General features: G+C 45.6%; 1 pseudogene; it reads left to right on the top strand.

The window, feature by feature from the left end:
* The first annotated feature begins 5,593 nt into the window (after positions 1-5,593).
* Positions 5,594-21,373, top strand: part of LOC117511783 — a 130,893-nt pseudogene continuing 115,113 nt past the window's right edge.

The following is a 21,373-nucleotide window of genomic DNA, read 5'->3' as shown; positions in this document are numbered from 1 at the left end:
TGTGGAATGGTCTCCCTGCGTCAATAAAACAATCAGATTCTGTGGAGACTTTCAAGTCCAGACTTAAGACGCACTTATTTTCCCTTTAATATGGCTAGCATACTGGTACAGTTTTGTTTTATGCTTTTACTCTTTTACTTCATGTTATTAGTAATTGGAGCGGGCCGCGGCCTCAATTTTACCTAAACTCTGGGTCTTTTAGTGAAGTTTAGGGCTAGCGGCCGGCGATCACCTTAGTATTTCTTCTGTTTTTCTTGTTGATTAATCCTGGCAAATTATACAGTATTTTTTGTCTTTCTGATGCCTGATTCTGTTTTTTCTCTGTTTAAGGTGCAGCTCCATCCAGAAATGGGAGTTGTGTTTGTGTTGGCGACCCTCCTGTCCTGTGAACCAACAGCAATTCTTGTATATTCATCCGTGAATTGTTCTGTGAATTATTTCTGTAATTTATGTTTGTAGCATGGCCCAGGCAGAGGGTCACCCCTTTGAGTCTGATCTGTTTGAAGTTTCTTCCTCAGAGGGAGTTTTTCCTTACCACTGTTGCTCTGGGAGTTGGTAAGGTTAGACCTTACCTGTGTGAAGCGCTTTGAGGCATCTCTGTTGTGATTTGGCGCTATATAAATGAAAATAAATTGAAAATTGAAATGGAAGCCTAACATTAGTACTACCAACATGCCAAACAGCATTTTTTTACATGACAAGGTAAATATGGTTAAATGCACATCAAAGTCAGCACACTTTCTGAACATTTTTTTCAAATTCCATTTTTTGGTAATTAATGGCGTGGCCCCCAGGGGGTTAATTTCTTCAACTGTACATTTTACATAAACTTTAAGACAGAATAAACAAATTCTGAAAATATCAAGTTAATATCTTTTCTAGTTTTTGATTTATGGCCAAGTAAACATGGTCAGAAACGGAACACAGAGGGTTAACACGGACACGCCCCTTTTTTAAAACCTCCATAGAATCTAAACAAAACAAGATATTGAGCTGCCTTCAAGACCATTCTTCTTCTCTCAACACTGGCTACAAAATATACCAAAACCAGGCAATTCTAAAACCATAAAACTGGGACCTTTGGTGATTTCATATGGAATGACCCAACTCTCCACACAGCCCTTACTCAGCTGGACCATAAGAACACATATGTAAGGATGCTATTTGTGGACTTCATTTCTGCCTTCAGTACAGTTATATCCTTTAAACTGGTTGAAAAACTGAGCAACGTGGACCTGAGCAGCTCACTGTGTGCATGGATCTTGGACATTCTCAGTAACAGACCTCAACACGTCATGATGGGGGGCTGCACATCCTCCACCCTCGTCCTGAACATGGGAACACCACAGGGATGTGTACTCAGTCCTCTCCTCTACTCCCTTTTCACTCATGACTGCACCCCCAAGCACACAACTAACACCATCATCAAATTCGCTGACAACACCACTGTTGTAGGGCTCATCACAAATAGCAATGAGACAGCCTACAGGGAGGCAGTTGTGTCGCAATAATAACCTGGATCTCAGCATCAGCTAGACCAAGGAACTGATTCTGGACTTCAGGAGATCTACACACAGAACACCATGCCATCTGCATTAACGGTGATACTAAGTGGAGAGAGTGCAGAGCTTCAAATTTCTTGGCGTGCACATCTTAGCTGACCTCACCTGGGCTGTCAACATCTCCTGCCAGGTGGGGAAAGCCCAACAGAGGCTCTACTTCCTCAGAAAACTGAAACAGGCTCACCTCCCCCAATGGCTGCTGATTAATTTCTACCGAGCCACTATGGAGAGCCTTCTGACGTACTGCTGCCCGGTGTGGTTTAACAGCTGCACTGCAGAGGACAGGAAGAACCTTCAGCGGGTGGTGAGAGCAGCCGAGAAGATCATCGGAACCACCTCCATAAGAAGGCCTTTTCCATTGCAGGGGACCCCACTCACCCCGGTCACCTCTTTTTCTACCCCCTCCCCTCAGGAAAAAAATACTGGTCTATGAAGTGCCACACCAACAGACTGAAAAACAGCTTTTACCCTCAGGCAGTGAAAGCCATCACACCATCCCCAATCCCTGTGACACCCAACCGTCAGCATCATCATTGCCATCCACCATCCAACCTCCCTGCTCATAAACCATCAGACACTTCCCTATTTCTTTAAAATTCACACAAGCCACTTTTCAGCTCTGCTGTATACACAAATGCACTTTTTTATATTAGAGATTTTTAAAAGTACTTGTTTATTTATATTTTTAATATGTTTATTTTCTTTGCTACCACAGAGGAGAGAATGCTAAACTGCATTTCACTGTATGAGCTTTGTTTTTATAGTGACAATAAAAATATTGATTGATTGATTGATGCAGTTCCCAAACCAGATGGAGGTGGTTTGTAGTTCCAGAACTGGAGACAAGACCAGGTGACCGCGATGGAATTGACAGATGGGCAGGAATGCTGAGAACACAGCGATAAAGGAAGAGCTTTGAGAGGCTCGTCATGGCCCAGCTGCAGGTCGATGTTGGTGTGCATTCTGACCCACTCCAGTTTGCATACCGGCCACACAGAGGGGTGGATGATGCAGTGCTGACCCTGCTGCATGGTGCCATCACTCACATGGAAAAGCCCAAGTCCCATGTCAGTCTGGTCTTTGTGGACTTCTCAAGTGCATTCAACACCCTGCAACCACATCTCATGGGACGTAAGCTGCTCGAGATGAACACCAACCCTCACCTCATCCTTTGGGTTCTCTGCTTCCTCTCTAGGAGGGAACAGAGGGTCAGGGTAAATGGTCCTCTCAGCTCGATCAGGACAATATCCACAGGTTCACCCCAGGGCTCAGTCATCTCTCCACTTCTCTTCACTCTGTACACTAATGACTGCAGGAGCACTACCCCTGGAATAACATATATCAAATATTCTGATGACACTGTTATCATGGACTCCACTAACACAGATGGACTTTTACAGGCTGAACTGGATACTTTTTCACTGTGGTGCAGAGATAATTGTCTGGATTTAAATGTATCCAAGACCAAGGAAATGGTTGTCCTTTTCCATCATGGACACTCCACCACTCCCACACTTACAGTTAACAATGAAGCAATAGAAAAGGTCCACTCATACAAATACTTAGGTACAATAATTGATAACAAAGTCACATTTCAACTCAATACAGAACAAATCTTCTCAAAATGTCAACAGCATCTTTTTTTCCTTCGTAAACTTCGCAAATTACAGGTTCACCACTCAATTCTTGCAGTTTTTTATAAATGCTTGATAGAATCCATCCTCACGTTCAATATCACAGCCTGGTTTGGTTCACTCATTCTCACCCATCGTAACACTCTCAATAAAGTCATCAAGATCAGTAGCAAAATCATTGGACAGCAGCAGGACTCACTTACCTCCATCTATAACCACAGAGTCGTGAGGAAAGCCACACAGATCTCCACAGACCCCACTCACACTCTGCACCAGCATTACATCTTTTTACCATCAGGTCGTAGGTTCAGGTCCCTGCCTTTTAGGACTAAGAGTGTTGTGTGGGCCGCCCGAAGAGGAGGTACTGCTGGTCCAACGCCAGAGGGCGCCCTGCCTGAAGGCGGGCTTCAGGCACCAGAGGGCGCAGTCGCCGCCAGGAGCACCAGGAGCCCGGAGTTGACAGCTGTCATTCATCACCTCATCACACCTCACCCATAAAAGCCTGGAGAAGACACCACACCTCTGCCGAGAAATCGTCTGAATCGTTCAGGTAGACACTCAGCCGTAATATTAAGTTGTGACGTCTTTCCCATCTGTACTGGTAGCTAATTTACCTTCTGAGTTTGCAGCTTCTCCACTGACTTTTGGTGTATGTGCTTGGCTTAGGAGCCAATGGTGCGAAGCTACCACCTGTGGGATTATGACTGAACGCCTCTAAGTCAGAATCCTGCCTAGACGAAGCGATACCGAAGGGCCGTGGATTTTCGGTTGGCCCCTGATAGCTGGGCCTCCCCCCCCCGGGGGGGGGCGGTGAGCAGAGCCGCTCGTGACTGGACTGGGGCGCCGCCGGATATGCGGCCGCCCCTCTCCTCCCACGCAACTCATGTTTGTGGAGAACCTGGTACTAAATCACTTGCAGACGACCTGATTCTGGGTCGAAGTCGAAGGGAGTGGTAAGAGGTGGCGTTCTCCACTCTTCACTCTTACACTTGTGTAGTGGGGTCTGCACGGATAACCAGAGGAAGTAGTGAGATTGGGAGGTGGTGTTTTCTCCCTCCATCAGGAATACTCAGCTGACTGTTTTACTGGGTGTGTGCACACACACACCCACTCTTGACTGTTTCTGTTTCCTGCCAGCAGTACCTGATCTGACAGCTGGAGACGGTGGCCACCTGGGGACTCAGGACTTGGCGGCTCTGGAGTGTTCCAGATCCGTTGGCGGTGGAAATCGTGTGGGTCCCGACTCTTCTCTGGACGGGCGTCTCCTATCCTCGAGCCTGCCCACACGACACCAACTTTATAATTGACCTTAGTATTGAATTGTATCTGTATCCGTTGTGCACATTTCACAACATTAAAGTTGTTACTTCTTATTTCCATTGACCGTTCATTTACGCCCCCTGTTGTGGGTCCGTGTCATTACACTTTTCACAACAAAGAGGGCCACCTCCAGTTTTCTGCCCACCTCGATCCGCCTGATGAACAGCAGCTAATGTGACTAGTTTTTTGAGCAGGGTGTGCTTGGCTTTTATTGGCTTGTGTAATTATATTTATTAAGTGTTGATGAAGTGTTGAGTTTTATGGAATTTTATTATGCATGAAATGTGTGTTTCTGCTCATGCTGGCGCTCTGTCTGCAAAGGAAGTTCCTAACGGATAAATAAAGTTATTTTGATTTGATTTGATTTGATTTGAATCAGACTAGTAACCAGAGGTCAAGTGATCAAAAACTGTTTAAAAAAAAACCCAGTGAGCTAAAGCCAGGTACCCCACAGGTAAGCTGAGTTTCTGGCATCTGTGGAAAGGAAGAACCAGGGTTTACATACAGGTGCAGGAGATGATGACAGGTGTGGTGAATCAGCTCTGTGATGCAGCAACCTGGAGGAGCAGGAAGGGAGAGGGAGCAGAGCAGACCAAGGCAGCACAACAGAAGTCATGTTTTACAATTGGCAAGGTTAAGATATTTCCTTTGTTCAGAACTTGTTACCCAATATCTGTAATTTCTCCAAAAATATTAGTCCCATCAACTTTTGGTTTTCGCTGCGCTCATCCTTGACCCAAAATACATAAGCATACCAAATGGCAAATGTTTCCCCATGTTCGAAGTTACACACACATACACAGAGGCCACATCACTATTAATATATAGATGTACAATGTGATTTGTCTGTGGCTATGCACAGAGGGGCAAAATGATCCTTTCAGCTTTGTCTTCCTGAGGAAACTGCTGTAAATACTTATGAGTGAAATATTGTGAATTTTAGGTTTTCTGTTCTTGATGATCCACTTTATCCTAAAGTGATAAGTCAACAGTATTCATGTTCAAAATATAATGACCAATACACACTCATGAGTGTTTTGACAGCCTCCTGGGAAAATACACCCTTTGGAACAACATAGCGCCTTGTGGGTGTGACTTTTTTTTTCTTGCCACAGCCCTCCCTGAGTTTGGGTGTGTCAGACATGATCTAACAAGACATTTGTTCCTTCAGTTTATGTCAGCTGCTGACTTGAAGAAAAGTCTAAAGGTAAGCACAGCATATGGCTCTCTTTTCTTTTCTTTTTTCCTTAACTAACTTTTCTGAAGCTGTTTGGTTAAGAGGTACGCGTATATTTGAGGTCTGTGGGTTTTTCCCCTCTTGCCTGTAGTGTGATTTCTGTAATGGTTTGGATTCTTTGATGATGATAAATTGAGATATGGCATTCTGCAAAATCAAGCTCCAATAAGTAGGACTGTGATTAATTTTTGCAACAACATCTGAAATAATAAACTTCATTGAAAGGATAATGAATGACCTTTTCTTACCAAGGTATCTTTGCTGCCATCAGCTAATGTTTTACATTCCTTGATATTATGATGCTGCATCAACTTCAGAAGCCTGATGAATGTTAGTTCCAGGAGAACAGAAGTCTATGCAGAAAACCACTTTTCATTATGGTCATTAATGTACTACAGACAGTGACCTCTGATTTGACATTAACCTTAGACTGATGACCTTGACATGACCTGTGTTATGAGAGGACAGCCCACTGAGTTTATATATCCCTTCTGTCTGATCATTTCTTAATAACATTTACATTTACTCTGATGGACTACCCAGCAGTGGGGAATAAGTTTCATTACACTAGAAGTCTTTCAGAAAGCGCTGTAACTAGGTTTAAGGATATGATTCCTTCTTTATGTTCTCTAATGCCATATACCAACACAGTGCAGAGTAGCTACCTAAACTCTGTAAGTGAGATAGAGTATCTCGTCAATAGTTTTACATCCTCATTGAAGACAACTTTGGATGCTGTAGCTCCTCTGAAAAAGAGAGCTTTAAATCAGAAGTGCCTGACTCCGTGGTATAACTCAAAAACTCATAGCTTAAAGCAGATAACCCGTAAGTTGGAGAGGAAATGGCATCTCACTAATTTAGAAGATCTTCACTTAGCCTGGAAAAAGAGTCTGTTGCTCTATAAAAAAAGCCCTCCGTAAAGCTAGGACATCTTTCTACTCATCACTAATTGAAGAAAATAAGAACAACCCCAGGTTTCTTTTCAGCACTGTAGCCAGGCTGACAAAGAGTCAGAGCTCTATTGAGCTGAGTATTCCATTAACTTTAACTAGTAATGACTTCATGACTTTCTTTGCTAACAAAATTTTAACTATTAGAGATAAAATTACTCATAACCATCCCAAAGACGTATCGTTATCTTTGGCTGCTTTCAGTGATGCCAGTATTTGGTTAGACTCTTTCTCTCCGATTGTTCTGTCTGAGTTATTTTCATTAGTTACTTCATCCAAACCATCAACATATCTATTAGACCCCATTCCTACCAGGCTGCTCAAGGAAGCCCTACCATTATTTAATGCTTCGATCTTAAATATGATCAATCTATCTTTGTTAGTTGGCTATGTACCACAGGCTTTTAAGGTGGCAGTAATTAAACCATTACTTAAAAAGCCATCACTTGACCCAGCTATCTTAGCTAATTATAGGCCAATCTCCAACCTTCCTTTTCTCTCAAAAATTCTTGAAAGGGTAGTTGTAAAACAGCTAACTGATCATCTGCAGAGGAATGGTCTATTTGAAGAGTTTCAGTCAGGTTTTAGAATTCATCATAGTACAGAAACAGCATTAGTGAAGGTTACAAATGATCTTCTTATGGCCTCGGACAGTGGACTCATCTCTGTGCTTGTTATGTTAGACCTCAGTGCTGCTTTTGATACTGTTGACCATAAAATTTTATTACAGAGATTAGAGCATGCCATAGGTATTAAAGGCACTGCGCTGCGGTGGTTTGAATCATATTTGTCTAATAGATTACAATTTGTTCATGTAAATGGGGAATCTTCTTCACAGACTAAAGTTATTTATGGAGTTCCACAAGGACCAATTTTATTCACTTTATACATGCTTCCCTTAGGCAGTATTATTAGACGGTATTGCTTAAATTTTCATTGTTACGCAGATGATACCCAGCTTTATCTATCCATGAAGCCAGAGGACACACACCAATTAGCTAAACTACAGGATTGTCTTACAGACATAAAGACATGGATGACCTCTAATTTCCTGCTTTTAAACTCAGATAAAACTGAAGTTATTGTACTTGGCCCCACAAATCTTAGAAACATGGTGTCTAACCAGATCCTTACTCTGGATGGCATTACCCTGACCTCTAGTAATACTGTGAGAAATCTTGGAGTCATTTTTGATCAGGATATGTCATTCAAAGTGCATATTAAACAAATATGTAGGACTGCTTTTTTGCATTTACGCAATATCTCTAAAATTAGAAAGGTCTTGTCTCAGAGTGATGCTGAAAAACTAATTCATGCATTTATTTCCTCTAGGCTGGACTATTGTAATTCATTATTATCAGGTTGTCCTAAAAGTTCCCTAAAAAGCCTTCAGTTAATTCAAAATGCTGCAGCTAGAGTACTAACGGGGACTAGAAGGAGAGAGCATATCTCACCCATATTGGCCTCTCTTCATTGGCTTCCTGTTAATTCTAGAATAGAATTTAAAATTCTCCTTCTTACTTATAAGGTTTTGAATAATCAGGTCCCGTCTTATCTTAGGGACCTCGTAGTACCATATCACCCCAATAGAGCGCTTCGCTCTCAGACTGCAGGCTTACTTGTAGTTCCTAGGGTTTGTAAGAGTAGAATGGGAGGCAGAGCCTTCAGCTTTCAGGCTCCTCTCCTGTGGAACCAGCTCCCAATTCAGATCAGGGAGACAGACACCCTCTCTACTTTTAAGATTAGGCTTAAAACTTTCCTTTTTGCTAAAGCTTATAGTTAGGGCTGGATCAGGTGACCCTGAACCATCCCTTAGTTATGCTGCTATAGACGTAGACTGCTGGGGGGTTCCCATGATGCACTGTTTCTTTCTCTTTTTGCTCTGTATGCACCACTCTGCATTTAATCATTAGTGATCGATCTCTGCTCCCCTCCACAGCATGTCTTTTTCCTGGTTCTCTCCCTCAGCCCCAACCAGTCCCAGCAGAAGACTGCCCCTCCCTGAGCCTGGTTCTGCTGGAGGTTTCTTCCTGTTAAAAGGGAGTTTTTCCTTCCCACTGTAGCCAAGTGCTTGCTCACAGGGGGTCGTTTTGACCGTTGGGGTTTTACATAATTATTGTATGGCCTTGCCTTACAATATAAAGCGCCTTGGGGCAACTGTTTCTTGTGATTTGGCGCTATATAAAAAAAAATTGATTGATTGATTGATATACCAAATTTGATTATAATTGCTCTTCGTGTTTTGAAGATACTGCTGCAGAAAGTCAACCAGACAGACATACATGGCCATTACAATAGCCTCTTTCTGTATTGTGGTGAGGCTAATAAGTACTATGACCTTAAAGCAATTTTTTAAAACATTCAAGAATTCACAAAAGGAAACATAATCACATGTGTGTGTGTCTCTATTCATACATTTATTCAACATTGGATAATGGTGCAGATCAATAGTCAGATTAACAAGACTCATATCAAAACAGGTTTACTCAAAAACATATGGATGAATTTTCATTAGTCTAGGTGGAGGGTGGGGCATAGGTCTTGAAAGATCCCTTTAATATTGGGTTGCAGATTGAGTTACAGGGGACCCAGGAAATGGTTTTCCACTTTCAGCAATCTTATACAATAGTGTATTTTCAAGGATCAGGTTCTCATTAACTAGTATGTTCACTTTTTTTTTGTTATTTTTTTTAAGTATGTTGTTGAAGGGGTGGATTAATATGTTTGAAGGCCCTGTTGTGCCTTTGTAAATGTATATGCTCCACTGAATGTCTCTGTAGTTTATATTGCTGTTTAACAGTTACCATTCTCTCTTTTTATCAGACATCATGGCAACAACAAGCAACGTATCCGACAGCAACAATGCCTTTTCCATGGATTTGTTCAAAAACCTGACTGAGCACAATAAAACCGGAAATGTTTTCTACTCCCCCTTGAGCATCTTTTCTGCCCTGGGCATGGTGCTGCTGGGTGCCAGGGGCAACACCGCCTCACAGATCACAGAGGTATATGCACACACCTGTCTGGGAAAGGGACAAGACAAAAGAATTCCTGTACATGTATCTAGATGTTTGTAGACACACTGTCTAACATGTTGGAAACGTGGCTCGGGTTCAAATAGTGACGAAATTCCACCTCCTTTGTGTGTGTGTTTTTAAAACTGCATCAAGAATGAGAAATCATGGGTTTACGTTTGAGGGTTTATCACTTGCTAATATTATAAGGTGTGCAAAACAGAAGTAAACAGTTCAGAAATAGAGTTGCTAAAACAATATAATGACCTGGAACCAGGTGTTTTGATGAACAATGTGTAAATTTGATTTATTAGACAAGTTTATTAAATTTAGTTATTTAGTTTATTATACACATGTATGCATGATGTTTGCAAACCATATGTCATTTTATATTTTAATCCTGCACTCAGTCTTGAAACATTTTCATTGAAGACTTGAGGCAGAGGACCACAAATTTGAAATACCCGATTAAAATTTGTATACGTAATTCAATTATTTATTTTTGTTTTAATGTATTTTAAAGTGGATTTTAAACTATTTATTTATGAATGAGCGTAGCATGGTGGATTAGTGGTTAGCACTGTTGCCTCACAGCGTGAAGGTCATGGGTTTGATTCCCACTTGTTGTTGTGAAAGTGTCATGACACGGACCCACAAGAGGGGGCGTTAATGAACGGACAGTGGATAAGCCAAAAAGTAACAATTTAATGTTGTGAATCGCACAACGAAGTACAGACAATAACAATATGGTGGAATGTCAATTATACACAAGGTGACGTGTGGGCAGGCTCGACGATAGAAGACGTCTGGCGAGAGAAGAGCCGGATCCCACACAGCTTCCACCACCAACGGATCTGAAGAACACCGGAGCCGCCAAGCCCTGCGCCCCAGGTGGCCACTGTCTTCAGCAGTCAGACCCGGTACTGCTGGCAGAGAACAGAGACAGTACTGATGAGTGTGAGTTCGCACACTCAGTAATCCCACAGTCAGTGTTTAGTTAGGAGGGAGCACCTCCACCTCCAATCACACACTCATGCAACTCCTGTTTAACCACTTATCTGGTTTGGGGTGTGAGGCGAAGCCGTCGCTGATCACACCAAACGCCAATCCCACAGATAAGGACACACCACAGGAAAACGGCTGCAAAGAAGTTCAGATTGTTACTTTGTAAGTCAGCAGAGAAGTTACCTGATTGGTAGCTGATTTCTCGGCGGGGAGGTGGAGTTGCAGTCCAGCCTTTATGGTGGTGGTGATGTGTAGTGGATGAGTGACAGCTGGTATGGATGATGAGTGACAGCTGTCACTCCCGGTCGCTCCGACGCCCTCTCGTGCTTGAAGCCCGCACTTCAAGCAGGACGCCATCTTGTGGTGGTGGGCCAGCAGTACCTCCTGGATGAAGCTCCTCTTCACCCAGGAGCGCTCTTCGGGGCCATAACCCTCCCAGTCCACCAGATACTGGAACCCCCGGCCCTTTCGACGGATGTCCAGGAGCCGGCGTACTGTCCACGCGGGCTCCCCGTCGATGATCCGGGCAGGAGGCGGCGCTGGTCCCAGGGCACACAGTGGTGAGGTATGGTAGGGCTCGAGTCTTGACACATGAAAAACGGGGTGTATCCGCAGTGAAGCTGAAGCTGCCAGCTTCACTGCGGCTGGACTGAGGACTTTGAGTATGGGAAATGGTCCGATGTACCTGTCCTTTAGCTTTTGGGATTCCACCTGCAGGGGGATGTCCTTAGTGGATAGCCAGACCTCCTGCCCGGGCTGGTATGCAGGGGCCGGGGGAACGCCGGCGGTCTGCATGGGCCTTAGCCCTCGTCCGGGCTCTGGGCAGGGCAGAGCGGGCGGTACGCCACACCCGACGGCACTTCCTCAGATGGGCCTGGACCGAGGGCACCCCGACCTCTCCCTCCACTAGCGGAAACAACGGGGGCTGGTACCCCAAACACACCTCAAACGGGGAGAGGCCGGTGGCAGATGAGACTTGGCTATTATGAGCGTACTCGATCCAGGCCAGATGGTCACTCCAGGCCGTCGGGTGCGCGGAGGTCACGCAGCGGAGGGCCTGCTCCAGTTCCTGGTTCGTCCGCTCTGCCTGCCCGTTCATCTGGGGGTGGTACCCAGATGAGAGACTGACGGTGGCCCCCAGTTCCCTGCAGAAACTCCTCCAGACCTGGGAGGAGAACTGAGGACCACAATCTGAGACAATGTCCGATGGAATCCCATGAAGACGCACGACGTGGTGGACCAGGAGGTCTGCAGTCTCCTGGGCCGTTGGGAGCTTCGGGAGGGCCACGAAGTGGGCCGCCTTGGAGAACCGGTCCACTATCGTGAGGATGGAAGTCATGCCCTGGGACGGCGGGAGGCCCGTGACAAAGTCCAGGCCAATATGAGACCGGGGCGATAAGGCATGGGCAGAGGCTGGAGGAGGCCTTGGGCCTTGTGGTGGTCAGCTTTGCCCCTGGCACAGGTGGTGCAGGCCTGGACATACTCCCGGACGTCGGCTTCCATAGACGCCCACCAGAAGCGCTGCCAGACCACTGCCACGGTCCTTCGCACCCCTGGATGACAGGAGAGCTTGGAACCGTGACAGAAGTCAAGGACCGCAGCCCTGGCCTCTGGTGGGATGTACACCTTGTCCTTCGGACCTGTCCCTGGGTCCGGGCTCCGTGTCAGGGCCTCCCGGACAGTCTTCTCCACGTCCCAGGTAAGGGTGGCCACGACAGTGGACTCGGGGATGATGGTTTCAGGGGGGTCTGACAGCTCGGTCTTGACCTCCTCTTCATGCACCCGGGACAGGGCGTCAGATCGTTGGTTTTTTGTCCCGGGGCGGTAGGTGATCCGGAAGTCAAAACGCCTGAAGAACAGCGACCAGCGGGCTTGCCTGGGGTTCAGACGCTTCGTGGTCCGGATGTACTCCAGGTTCCGATGGTCCGTGAAAACCGTAAATGGTACTGATGCTCCCTCCAACAGGTGTCTCCACTCCTCAAGAGCCTCCTTCACCGCAAGAAGTTCCCGATTGCCGACGTCATAGTTCCGTTCATCTGGGGTCAACCTGCGGGAAAAGTAGGCACATGGATGGAGAACCTTGTCGGACTCCCCGCTCTGGGATAGCACGGCTCCTATCCCTGAGTCAGAGGCGTCCACTTCAACTACGAACTGGCGATTGGGATCGGGCTGCACCAGAACCGGTGCAGTCGAGAACCGGCGTTTCAACTCCCTAAACGCGGCTTCGCACCGATCCAACCAGGTGAAGGGGACTTTTGTGGAGGTCAGGGCTGTCAGGGGGCTAACTACCTGACTGTAGCCCTTGATGAACCTCCGGTAGAAATTTGCAAAACCGAGGAACTGTTGTAGTTTCCTACGGTTCATTGGTTGGGGCCAATCTCTCACCGCCGCAACCTTGGCCGGATCAGGGGCGACGGAGTTGGAGGAGATTATGAACCCCAGGAAAGACAAAGAAGTGCGGTGGAACTCGCACTTCTCGCCCTTCACAAACAGCCGGTTCTCCAACAACTGCTGTAGGACCTGACGTACATGCTTGACATGGGTCTCAGGATCCGGAGAAAAGATGAGTATATCGTCTAGATAAACGAAGACAAACCGATGCAGGAAGTCCCGCAAGACGTCATTAACCAATGCTTGGAACGTCGCGGGCGCATTGGTGAGGCCGAACGGCATGACCAGGTACTCAAAGTGACCTAACGGGGTGTTAAATGCCGTCTTCCACTCGTCTCCCTCCCGGATCCGAACCAGGTGATAAGCATTCCTAAGATCCAATTTCGTGAAAATTTGGGCTCATATGCAGGGGCGTGAACACTGAATCCAACAGAGGTAACGGGTATCGGTTGCGAACCGTGATCTCGTTCAGCCCTCTGTAATCAATGCATGGACGGAGTCTGCCGTCCTTCTTGCCCACAAAAAAGAAACCAGCACCCATCGGGGAGGTGGAGTTCCGGATCAACCTGGCAGCTAACGAGTCCCGGATGTAGGTCTCCATTGATTCGCGTTCCGGACGTGAGAGGTTGTACAGCCTGCTGGACGGGTACTCAGCACCCGGTATCAAATCAATGGCACAATCGTACGGACGGTGTGGGGGCAGCGTGAGTGCCAGATCATTGCTGAAGACGTCAGCAAGGTCATGGTACTCGGCTGGCACCGCCGCCAGATTGGGGGGGACTAAAACCTCCTCCTTAGCTGTCACACCGGGTGGAACCGAGGATCCTAAACACTCCCGGTGGCAGGTTTCGCTCCACTGAACCACAACCCCAGACGGCCAATCAATCCGGGAATTGTGTTTTAACACCCATGGAAAACCCAAAATCACTCGGGAGGTAGAAGGTGTTACATAAAACACAATCTCCTCCCTGTGATTCCCAGACACAACCAATGTCACTGGCTGTGTCTGGTGTGTGATTAGTGGAAGAAGGGTGCCATCTAGTGCCCGCACCGACAATGGTGACGGTAAGGCCACTAGAGGGAGCCCAACCTCCTTTGCCCATCTGCTATCCAGCAGATTCCCCTCTGACCCCGTGTCCACCAGTGCTGGGGCGTGAAGGGTTAGATCCCCACTTAGGATCGTGACTGGGATACGTGCAGATTGTCGGGGTCTCTAAGGACGAGTGCTGCTGTTTTGACCGTTTGGGGCGTTCTCTCTGTGTGTGCTCGGTTGAGCTGCAGAGAAAACACTCTCCACGGATCAGCCTCCTTTGTCTCTGATCTGATCGCTCTTTGGCCCTGCTCGTTTCCATAGCAACGTCAGCAGGGGGAGCTGTCGTCACGTGGAGAGCCCTGGCTGTGGAGCGTGGGGAAAACGGCTCCCTTTCGGACCCGGGAGGAAGAGGGACGGCTTGTGCCTGACCACGCCCTTCGTCTCACTCCCGTTGGTGTTCTGTTAATCGGTTGTCTAACCGTATAACCAGGTCGATAAACCCATCTAAATCCCGCAGCTCGTCCTTGTCACCAGGTGCTCCTTAAGGACCAGAGACAGTCCGTTTACAAAGGCGGCACGGAGCGCAACAGCATTCCAGCCGGCTCGTGCTGCCGCGATGCGGAAGTCGACTGCATACTTCGCTGCGCTCTGACACCCCTGTCGTATCGACAGCAGCACGCTTGAAGCGGTCTTGCCTCTATGAGGGTGGTCGAACACCTGTCGGAGCTCCCTCACAAACTCAGTGTAAATTGTTAGGAGCCATGAATTCTGCTCCCAGAGCGCCGTAGCCCAGGCGCGTGCCTTTCCTCAAAGCAAATTTATGACGTAAGCCACCCGGCTAGCGTCTGACGCATACATCACGGGATGCTGTGAAAAGACGAGCGAGCACTGCATCAAGAAGTCCGCACACGTCTCCACACAGCCTCCGTACGGCTCCGGAGGGCTTATGTATGCTTCAGGGGAAGGTAGGGGGGTTCGTTGAACGACCAGTGGAATGTCTGTCTCTGGCATTCGGTCAGCAGGAGGAGGTGCTGCAGCAGCACCCTGAGCATGCGCTTCGACCTGGGCGGTGAGAGCCTCCATCCTACGATTGAGAATAATGCTCTGCTCGGTAACTAAGTCCAACCGAGCAGTAAAAGCGGTTAAGATGTGCTGCAGCTCACCTAACACGCCTCCTGCTGGCGCCTGTGCACCTCGCTCTTCCATTGGCTGTTCAAGCGATGGTTGACACCCCTCGGGATCCATGACGCTGGCCGAGAAATCCTGTTGTGAAAGTGTCGTGACACGGACCCACAACAGGGGGCGTTAATGAACGGACAATGGATAAGCCAAAAAGTAACAATTTAATGTTGTGAATTGCACAACGAAGTACAGACAATAACAATATGGTGGCATGTCAATTATACACAAGGTGACGTGTGGGCAGGCTCGACAGAAGATAGAAGACGTCTGGCGAGAGAAGAGCCGGATCCCACACAGCTTCCACCACCAACGGATCTGAAGAACACCGGAGCCGCCAAGCCCTGCACCCCAGGTGGCCACTGTCTTCAGCAGTCAGACCCGGTACTGCTGGCAGAGAACAGAGACAGTACTGATGAGTGTGAGTTTGCACACTCAGTAATCCCACAGTCGGTGTTTAGTTAGGAGGGAGCACCTCCACCTCCAATCACACACTTGTGCAGCTCCTGTTTAACCACTTATCTGGTTTGGGGTGTGAGGCGAAGCCGTCGCGGGTCACACCAAACGCCAATCCCACAGATAAGGAGACACCACAGGAAAACGGCTGCAAAGAAGTTCAGATTGTTACTTTGTAAGTCAGCAGAGAAGTTACCTGATTGGTAGCTGATTTCTCGGCAGGTAGGTGGAGTTGCAGTCCGGCCTTTATGGTGGTGGTGATGTGTAGTGGATGAGTGACAGCTGGTACGGATGATGAGTGACAGCTGTCACTCCCGGTCGCTCCGACGCCCTCTCGTGCTTGAAGCCCGCACTTCAAGCGGGCGCCATCTTGTGGTGGTGGGCCAGCAGTACCTCCTCTTCAGCGGCCCACACAACACTTGTGGCCTTTCTGTGTGGAGTTTGTCTGTTCTCCACGTGTTTGTGTTGGTTCTGTCCTGGTGATCCGGCTTCCTCCCACAGCCATAGACATGCAGGTTAGGTGGATTGGAGACTTTAAATTGTCCATAGGTGTGCATGTGGGTGTGAATGTGTTTGTTTGTCTATATGTGGCCCTGCGACAGACTGGTGTCCTGTCCAGATTATACCACGCATCACGCTCTGACTGCTGGGATAGGCTCCAGCCCTCCGCGACCCTTAATTGGACTAAACGGTTGAAGATGAGTGTGTGTGTGTGTATTTGCGTGATTCTTTAACTACGGGCACTATTGGCCTTGTAAATGTAATTTCCACCACACCATTGCCTCACAATATAAAGCGCCTTGGGGCAACTGTTTGTTGTGATTTGGCGCTATATACATGTGCTCTGATGTTACTGTTTATCTCCATAGAAACTACCCAAACAATCTTTCATACAAACTTTTTAAAGGAACATTATTGTTGTGGTGGAAATTACGGCAATAGTGTGGGACAACTACATTTCGTTTAAAAAAATCACAACAGTTGTATGACATTGAATACCCCAATTATGTTTTGATTATTTTACTGATATTTTATTCAGAGATATTTTAAAACATTAGAAAAAAAAACATTTCTTTACTATTCGTTTTTATCATTGAAGATCATAAGTCTGGGTGTGGGACAAGCACAAAACGGCAATATTTGCATATAATGATGCTGAAAAAAGGTGAAAAAGTCATCATAGACTACTAGGACAAATTTCTTAAAACACTTTCATTGTAAAGATAACTATAAAAGTGTGAAATTTCCCCTTTTTTCTTTTTTTCATAAAATATGATCAAGGGACATAAAAATGCCCGTAGTCTAAGAATCACCCATTTATGAATGAATTAATGTATTCGGATCGGCATGTTGATTTGGCACAAGTTTTACACTGGATCCACATTACATAGAGAATGGGCAGGGATGGACTTGAACCGGGAACCTTCCACATTGGAAACAAGTACACTTACCCTTCCAGTTGAACTATTTGTTGATGGATTAATATTTGACTTGTAAATTCTTTTTATAATTCCTCTTTTTGTTCACCAAAAATTCTTAGTTTTGATTAATAAAAATAATTTCCAAATAAATGTATTTATGACTGCAGTCATTAAAAAATGGGCAGCACGGTGACTTAGTGGTTAACACTGTTGCCTCATAGTGAGAAGGTCATGGGATCGATTCCCACCAGTGGCTTTTCAGTGTGGAGTTTGCATGTTGTCCACGTGGGTGCATGGGTTCCGTCCAGGTGCTCCGGCTTCCTCCCACATCCAAAGACAATGCAGGTTAGGTGAATTGGAAACTTTAAATTGTCTGTAGGTGTGCGTGTGGGTGTGAATGTGTTTGTTTGTCTGTGTGTGGCCCTGCGACAGACTGGGGTCATGTCCAGGCTGTACCCCACCTCATGCCCTATGACTACTGGGCAAGGTTCCAGCCCCCTGTGACCTTCAATTGGAGTTAGCGGTTGAAGATGAGTGAGTTACTGTAAAATGAGTTGTTCATTAATCAAATGCTTTATTACTATTTCCATGACACTTGCAGTCCTGCATAGAGCCTGAATCAGTGATATACAGCACCCAATCTACTGTGATAATTCAAAAAGAGGTTTAATTTGGGACCCATCATGGTGTAATATGGACAGGATAAAACTTTGCTGTGCGTGGACTGTGTTTACAGTAGATGGCACTCCATCTGATGAAGCAATAGCATATTACAATGAGAGACACCAATGTCATGGTAACACCCTGCAAGGCATCCAAAATCCACACAGTTTGGATATTGAGGTTGTATTGATTTTCCACCCTGATAATAAAACAACCTGATCATAAACCAGCTTCTCTAACCTTCAGGCCACCACTCCCTCTAACCTGTAATGGGTAAGTTGTCAGGTGTAACCACAACACAGAGAAACAAACCAGACGTTACATGCCAGAGTTCTTTATTTAACAAAACAGGGAGCTAGGAGCAAAACAGGAGCCCATATAGCAGGGGTTGCCAAGTTCGGTCCTCGAGAGCCACCTTCCTGACACTCTTACTTGTCTCCCTGCTCCAACACACCTGAATCCAATGAAAGGCTCATTAATGAAAGGCTCATTAAAAGTCTGCTAACGAGTCTTTCATTGGATTCAGATGTGTTGGAGCAGGGAGACAAGTAAGAGTGTCAGGAAGGTGGCTCTCGAGGACCGAACTTGGCAACCCCTACCATATAGGCACAGGAGGCAGTCTTTCAAAGGAGGCAACAAAGGGCTCTCCAAAAACAAGCTGAGTTCAGTTAAAATAAATAAATAAATCTCCTACAAAGAAGAATCAAACCAAAACTGCAGGGAAAAAAATATCAGGAACACAAGCCATTAGACAGACTAAAAACAGCAAAGCAGTAATATGATATAAAACCCCAATTCCAATGAAGTTGGGACGTTGTGTAAAATGTAAATAAAAACAGAATACAATGATTTGCAAATCCTCTTCAACCTATATTCATTTGAATACACCACAAAGACAAGATATTTAATGTTAAAACTGTTAAACCTTATTGTTTTTGTGCAAATATTTGCTCATTTTGAAATGGATGCCTGCAACACGTTTCAAAAAAGTTGGGACAGTTAGTATGTTTACCACTGTTTTACATCACCTTTCCTTCTGACAACACTCAATAAGCGTTTGGGAACTGAGGACACTAATTATTGAAGCTTTGTAGGTGGAATTCTTTCCCATTCTTGTTTGATGTACAACTTCAGTTGTTCAACAGTGCAAGGTCTTGTATTTTGCGCTTCATAATGCGTCACACATTTTCAATGGGCGACAGGTCTGGACTGCAGGCAGGCCAGTCTAGTACCCGCACTCTTTTACTACGAAGCCAAACTGTTGTAACACGTGCAGAATGTGGCTTGGCATTGTCTTGCTGAAATAAGCAGGGACGTCCCTGAAAAAGGTGTTGCTTGGATGGCAGCATGTGTTGCACCAAAACCTGGATGTACCTTTCAGCATTGATGGTGCCATCACAGATGTGTAAGTTGCCCATGCCATGGGCACTAAAACACCCCCATACCATCACAGATGCTGGCTTTTGAACTTTGCGCTGGTAACAATCTGGATGGTCTTTTACCTCTTTTGTCCGGAGGTCACGGCGTCCATGATTTCCAAAAACAATTTGAAATGTGGACTCATCAGACCACAGCACACTTTTCCACTTTGCGTCTGTCCATTTCAAATGAGCTCGGGCCCAGAGAAGGCAGCAGCATTTCTGGATGTTGTTGATGTATGCTTTCGCTTTGTGTGGTAGAGTTTTAACCTGCAATTGTAGATGTAGCGACTGTATTAACTGACAATGGTTTTCTGAAGTGTTCCTTAGCCCATGCAGTAAGATCCTTTACACAATGTCAGTTTTTAATGCAATGCCGCCTGAGGGATTGAAGGTCACGGGCATTCAATGTTGGTTTTCAACTGTGCCGCTTATGTGTAGAAAGTTCTCCAGATTCTGTAACTTCTGATTATATTATGGACTGTAGATGATGGAATCCCTAAATTCCTTGCAATTTAATGTTGAGAAACATTGTTCTTAAACTGCTGGAGTATTTTTTCATGCATCATGACACTTACCTGTTTCCAATTAACCTGTTCACCTGTGGAATGCTCCAAACAAGTGTTCTTTGAGCATTCATCAACTTTCCCAGTCTTTTGTTGCCCCTGTCCCAGCTTTTTTGAACTGTGTTGCAGGCATCCATTTCAAAATCAGCAAATATTTGCATAGAAACAATAAACTTTATCAGTTTGAACATTTTATCTTGTCTTCGTGGTGTATTCAATTGAATATAGGTGGAAGAGGATTTGCAAATCATTGTATTGTTTTTATTTACATTTCACACAACGTCCCAACTTCATTGGAATTGGGGTTGTACAGCCGTGGTGTGAAACAAGAAGTGTGAGGAATCACACAAGATGAATCAGCAAAGACAAACAAATGAAGACGCTTAAATACTGAGACAGATGATTGGCAATAAGAATCAGCTGTGGGATTGAACATTGAATAAAATGAGTCACAGCTGAGGACAAAGAAAGCGGACACAACAGGGAACCAGAGAAAGAGGACACAACAGGGAACCACAGAGCACAGAGACAGAACAGGGAAGACAGAATGCAAAACATGGAGAACCACGCCCTACTTTTTCTAAGTCAGGCTCAAAACTTCTCAGTCACTCTTCATATGTATAAATATCACTTCAGTTGTACATGTTATGGTAAAAGCACCATAGACATTGTTTGATATATAATAACGAAATTTAGAAATCAATTTAAATTCAGTTTTTACATGGAATTTGTGTCTGTGACAAAACAGAACTTGAATTTATTCCAGAACGACATGGACTCCTTGATTTTTGCAATTTATTATCCTCATGAGAACAACTGAGTGCAGCATGATATCTATTAATTTTTGTAATCATATATCAAACAATGTGTATGCAAAATTTGGTGCTTTTACAAAATCTACCTTGCTACATTAGGAAAAACAGAGATAACAATAAATCTGGGACAGATGACAACAGAGATTATTAACTGACAAGGACAATAAATAACATATGGAGAATTAATGCTGCGTTTACACATAACGATGACAAGTCACGAATGCCACGAAGTACACATTCTTGGCCGCTGATCACGAATGTGATTATTCAGGGCAGAGGCGTCAGGTGTCCTCAGGAACTGCTGCAACCTGTTACCACACATTACGCTTAATGGCATGTGTTGCTGGAGAATTATCAGGAAACATTATGCACGGTCAAGAATAGTGTTCCGCATTGTTGCACGCTATTGCGCGTAACAGCGCATTGTTAAGTTCTGTCACGTTGTGAATGAGGTGAATTGTCTCCACACACACACCCATATTCATCCAACCGAATTCAGATTGCTCCAGTTTTTCAGAAGAACTTTGTGACTGCATACATAGTTGGGCTGTGCCATGGAGTAGCGCAGAGAGGAGGAGGACAGAGCCAGATGTGTGGCTTCATGCGGCTCTCGTCTCATGCATTTTCCCAAACATCAGGCACATGCAGCAGGTGGAACACCTGCAGGAGCATCCTGAGGAGCTTCAGCAGGAACTGTGGAACGACACTT

The sequence above is a fragment of the Thalassophryne amazonica genome, chromosome 1 (assembly GCF_902500255.1).
Source record: "Thalassophryne amazonica chromosome 1, fThaAma1.1, whole genome shotgun sequence".
In the NCBI taxonomy this organism is placed as follows: Eukaryota; Metazoa; Chordata; class Actinopteri; order Batrachoidiformes; family Batrachoididae; genus Thalassophryne; species Thalassophryne amazonica.
This window is presented reverse-complemented; position numbering and strand designations above follow the sequence as displayed.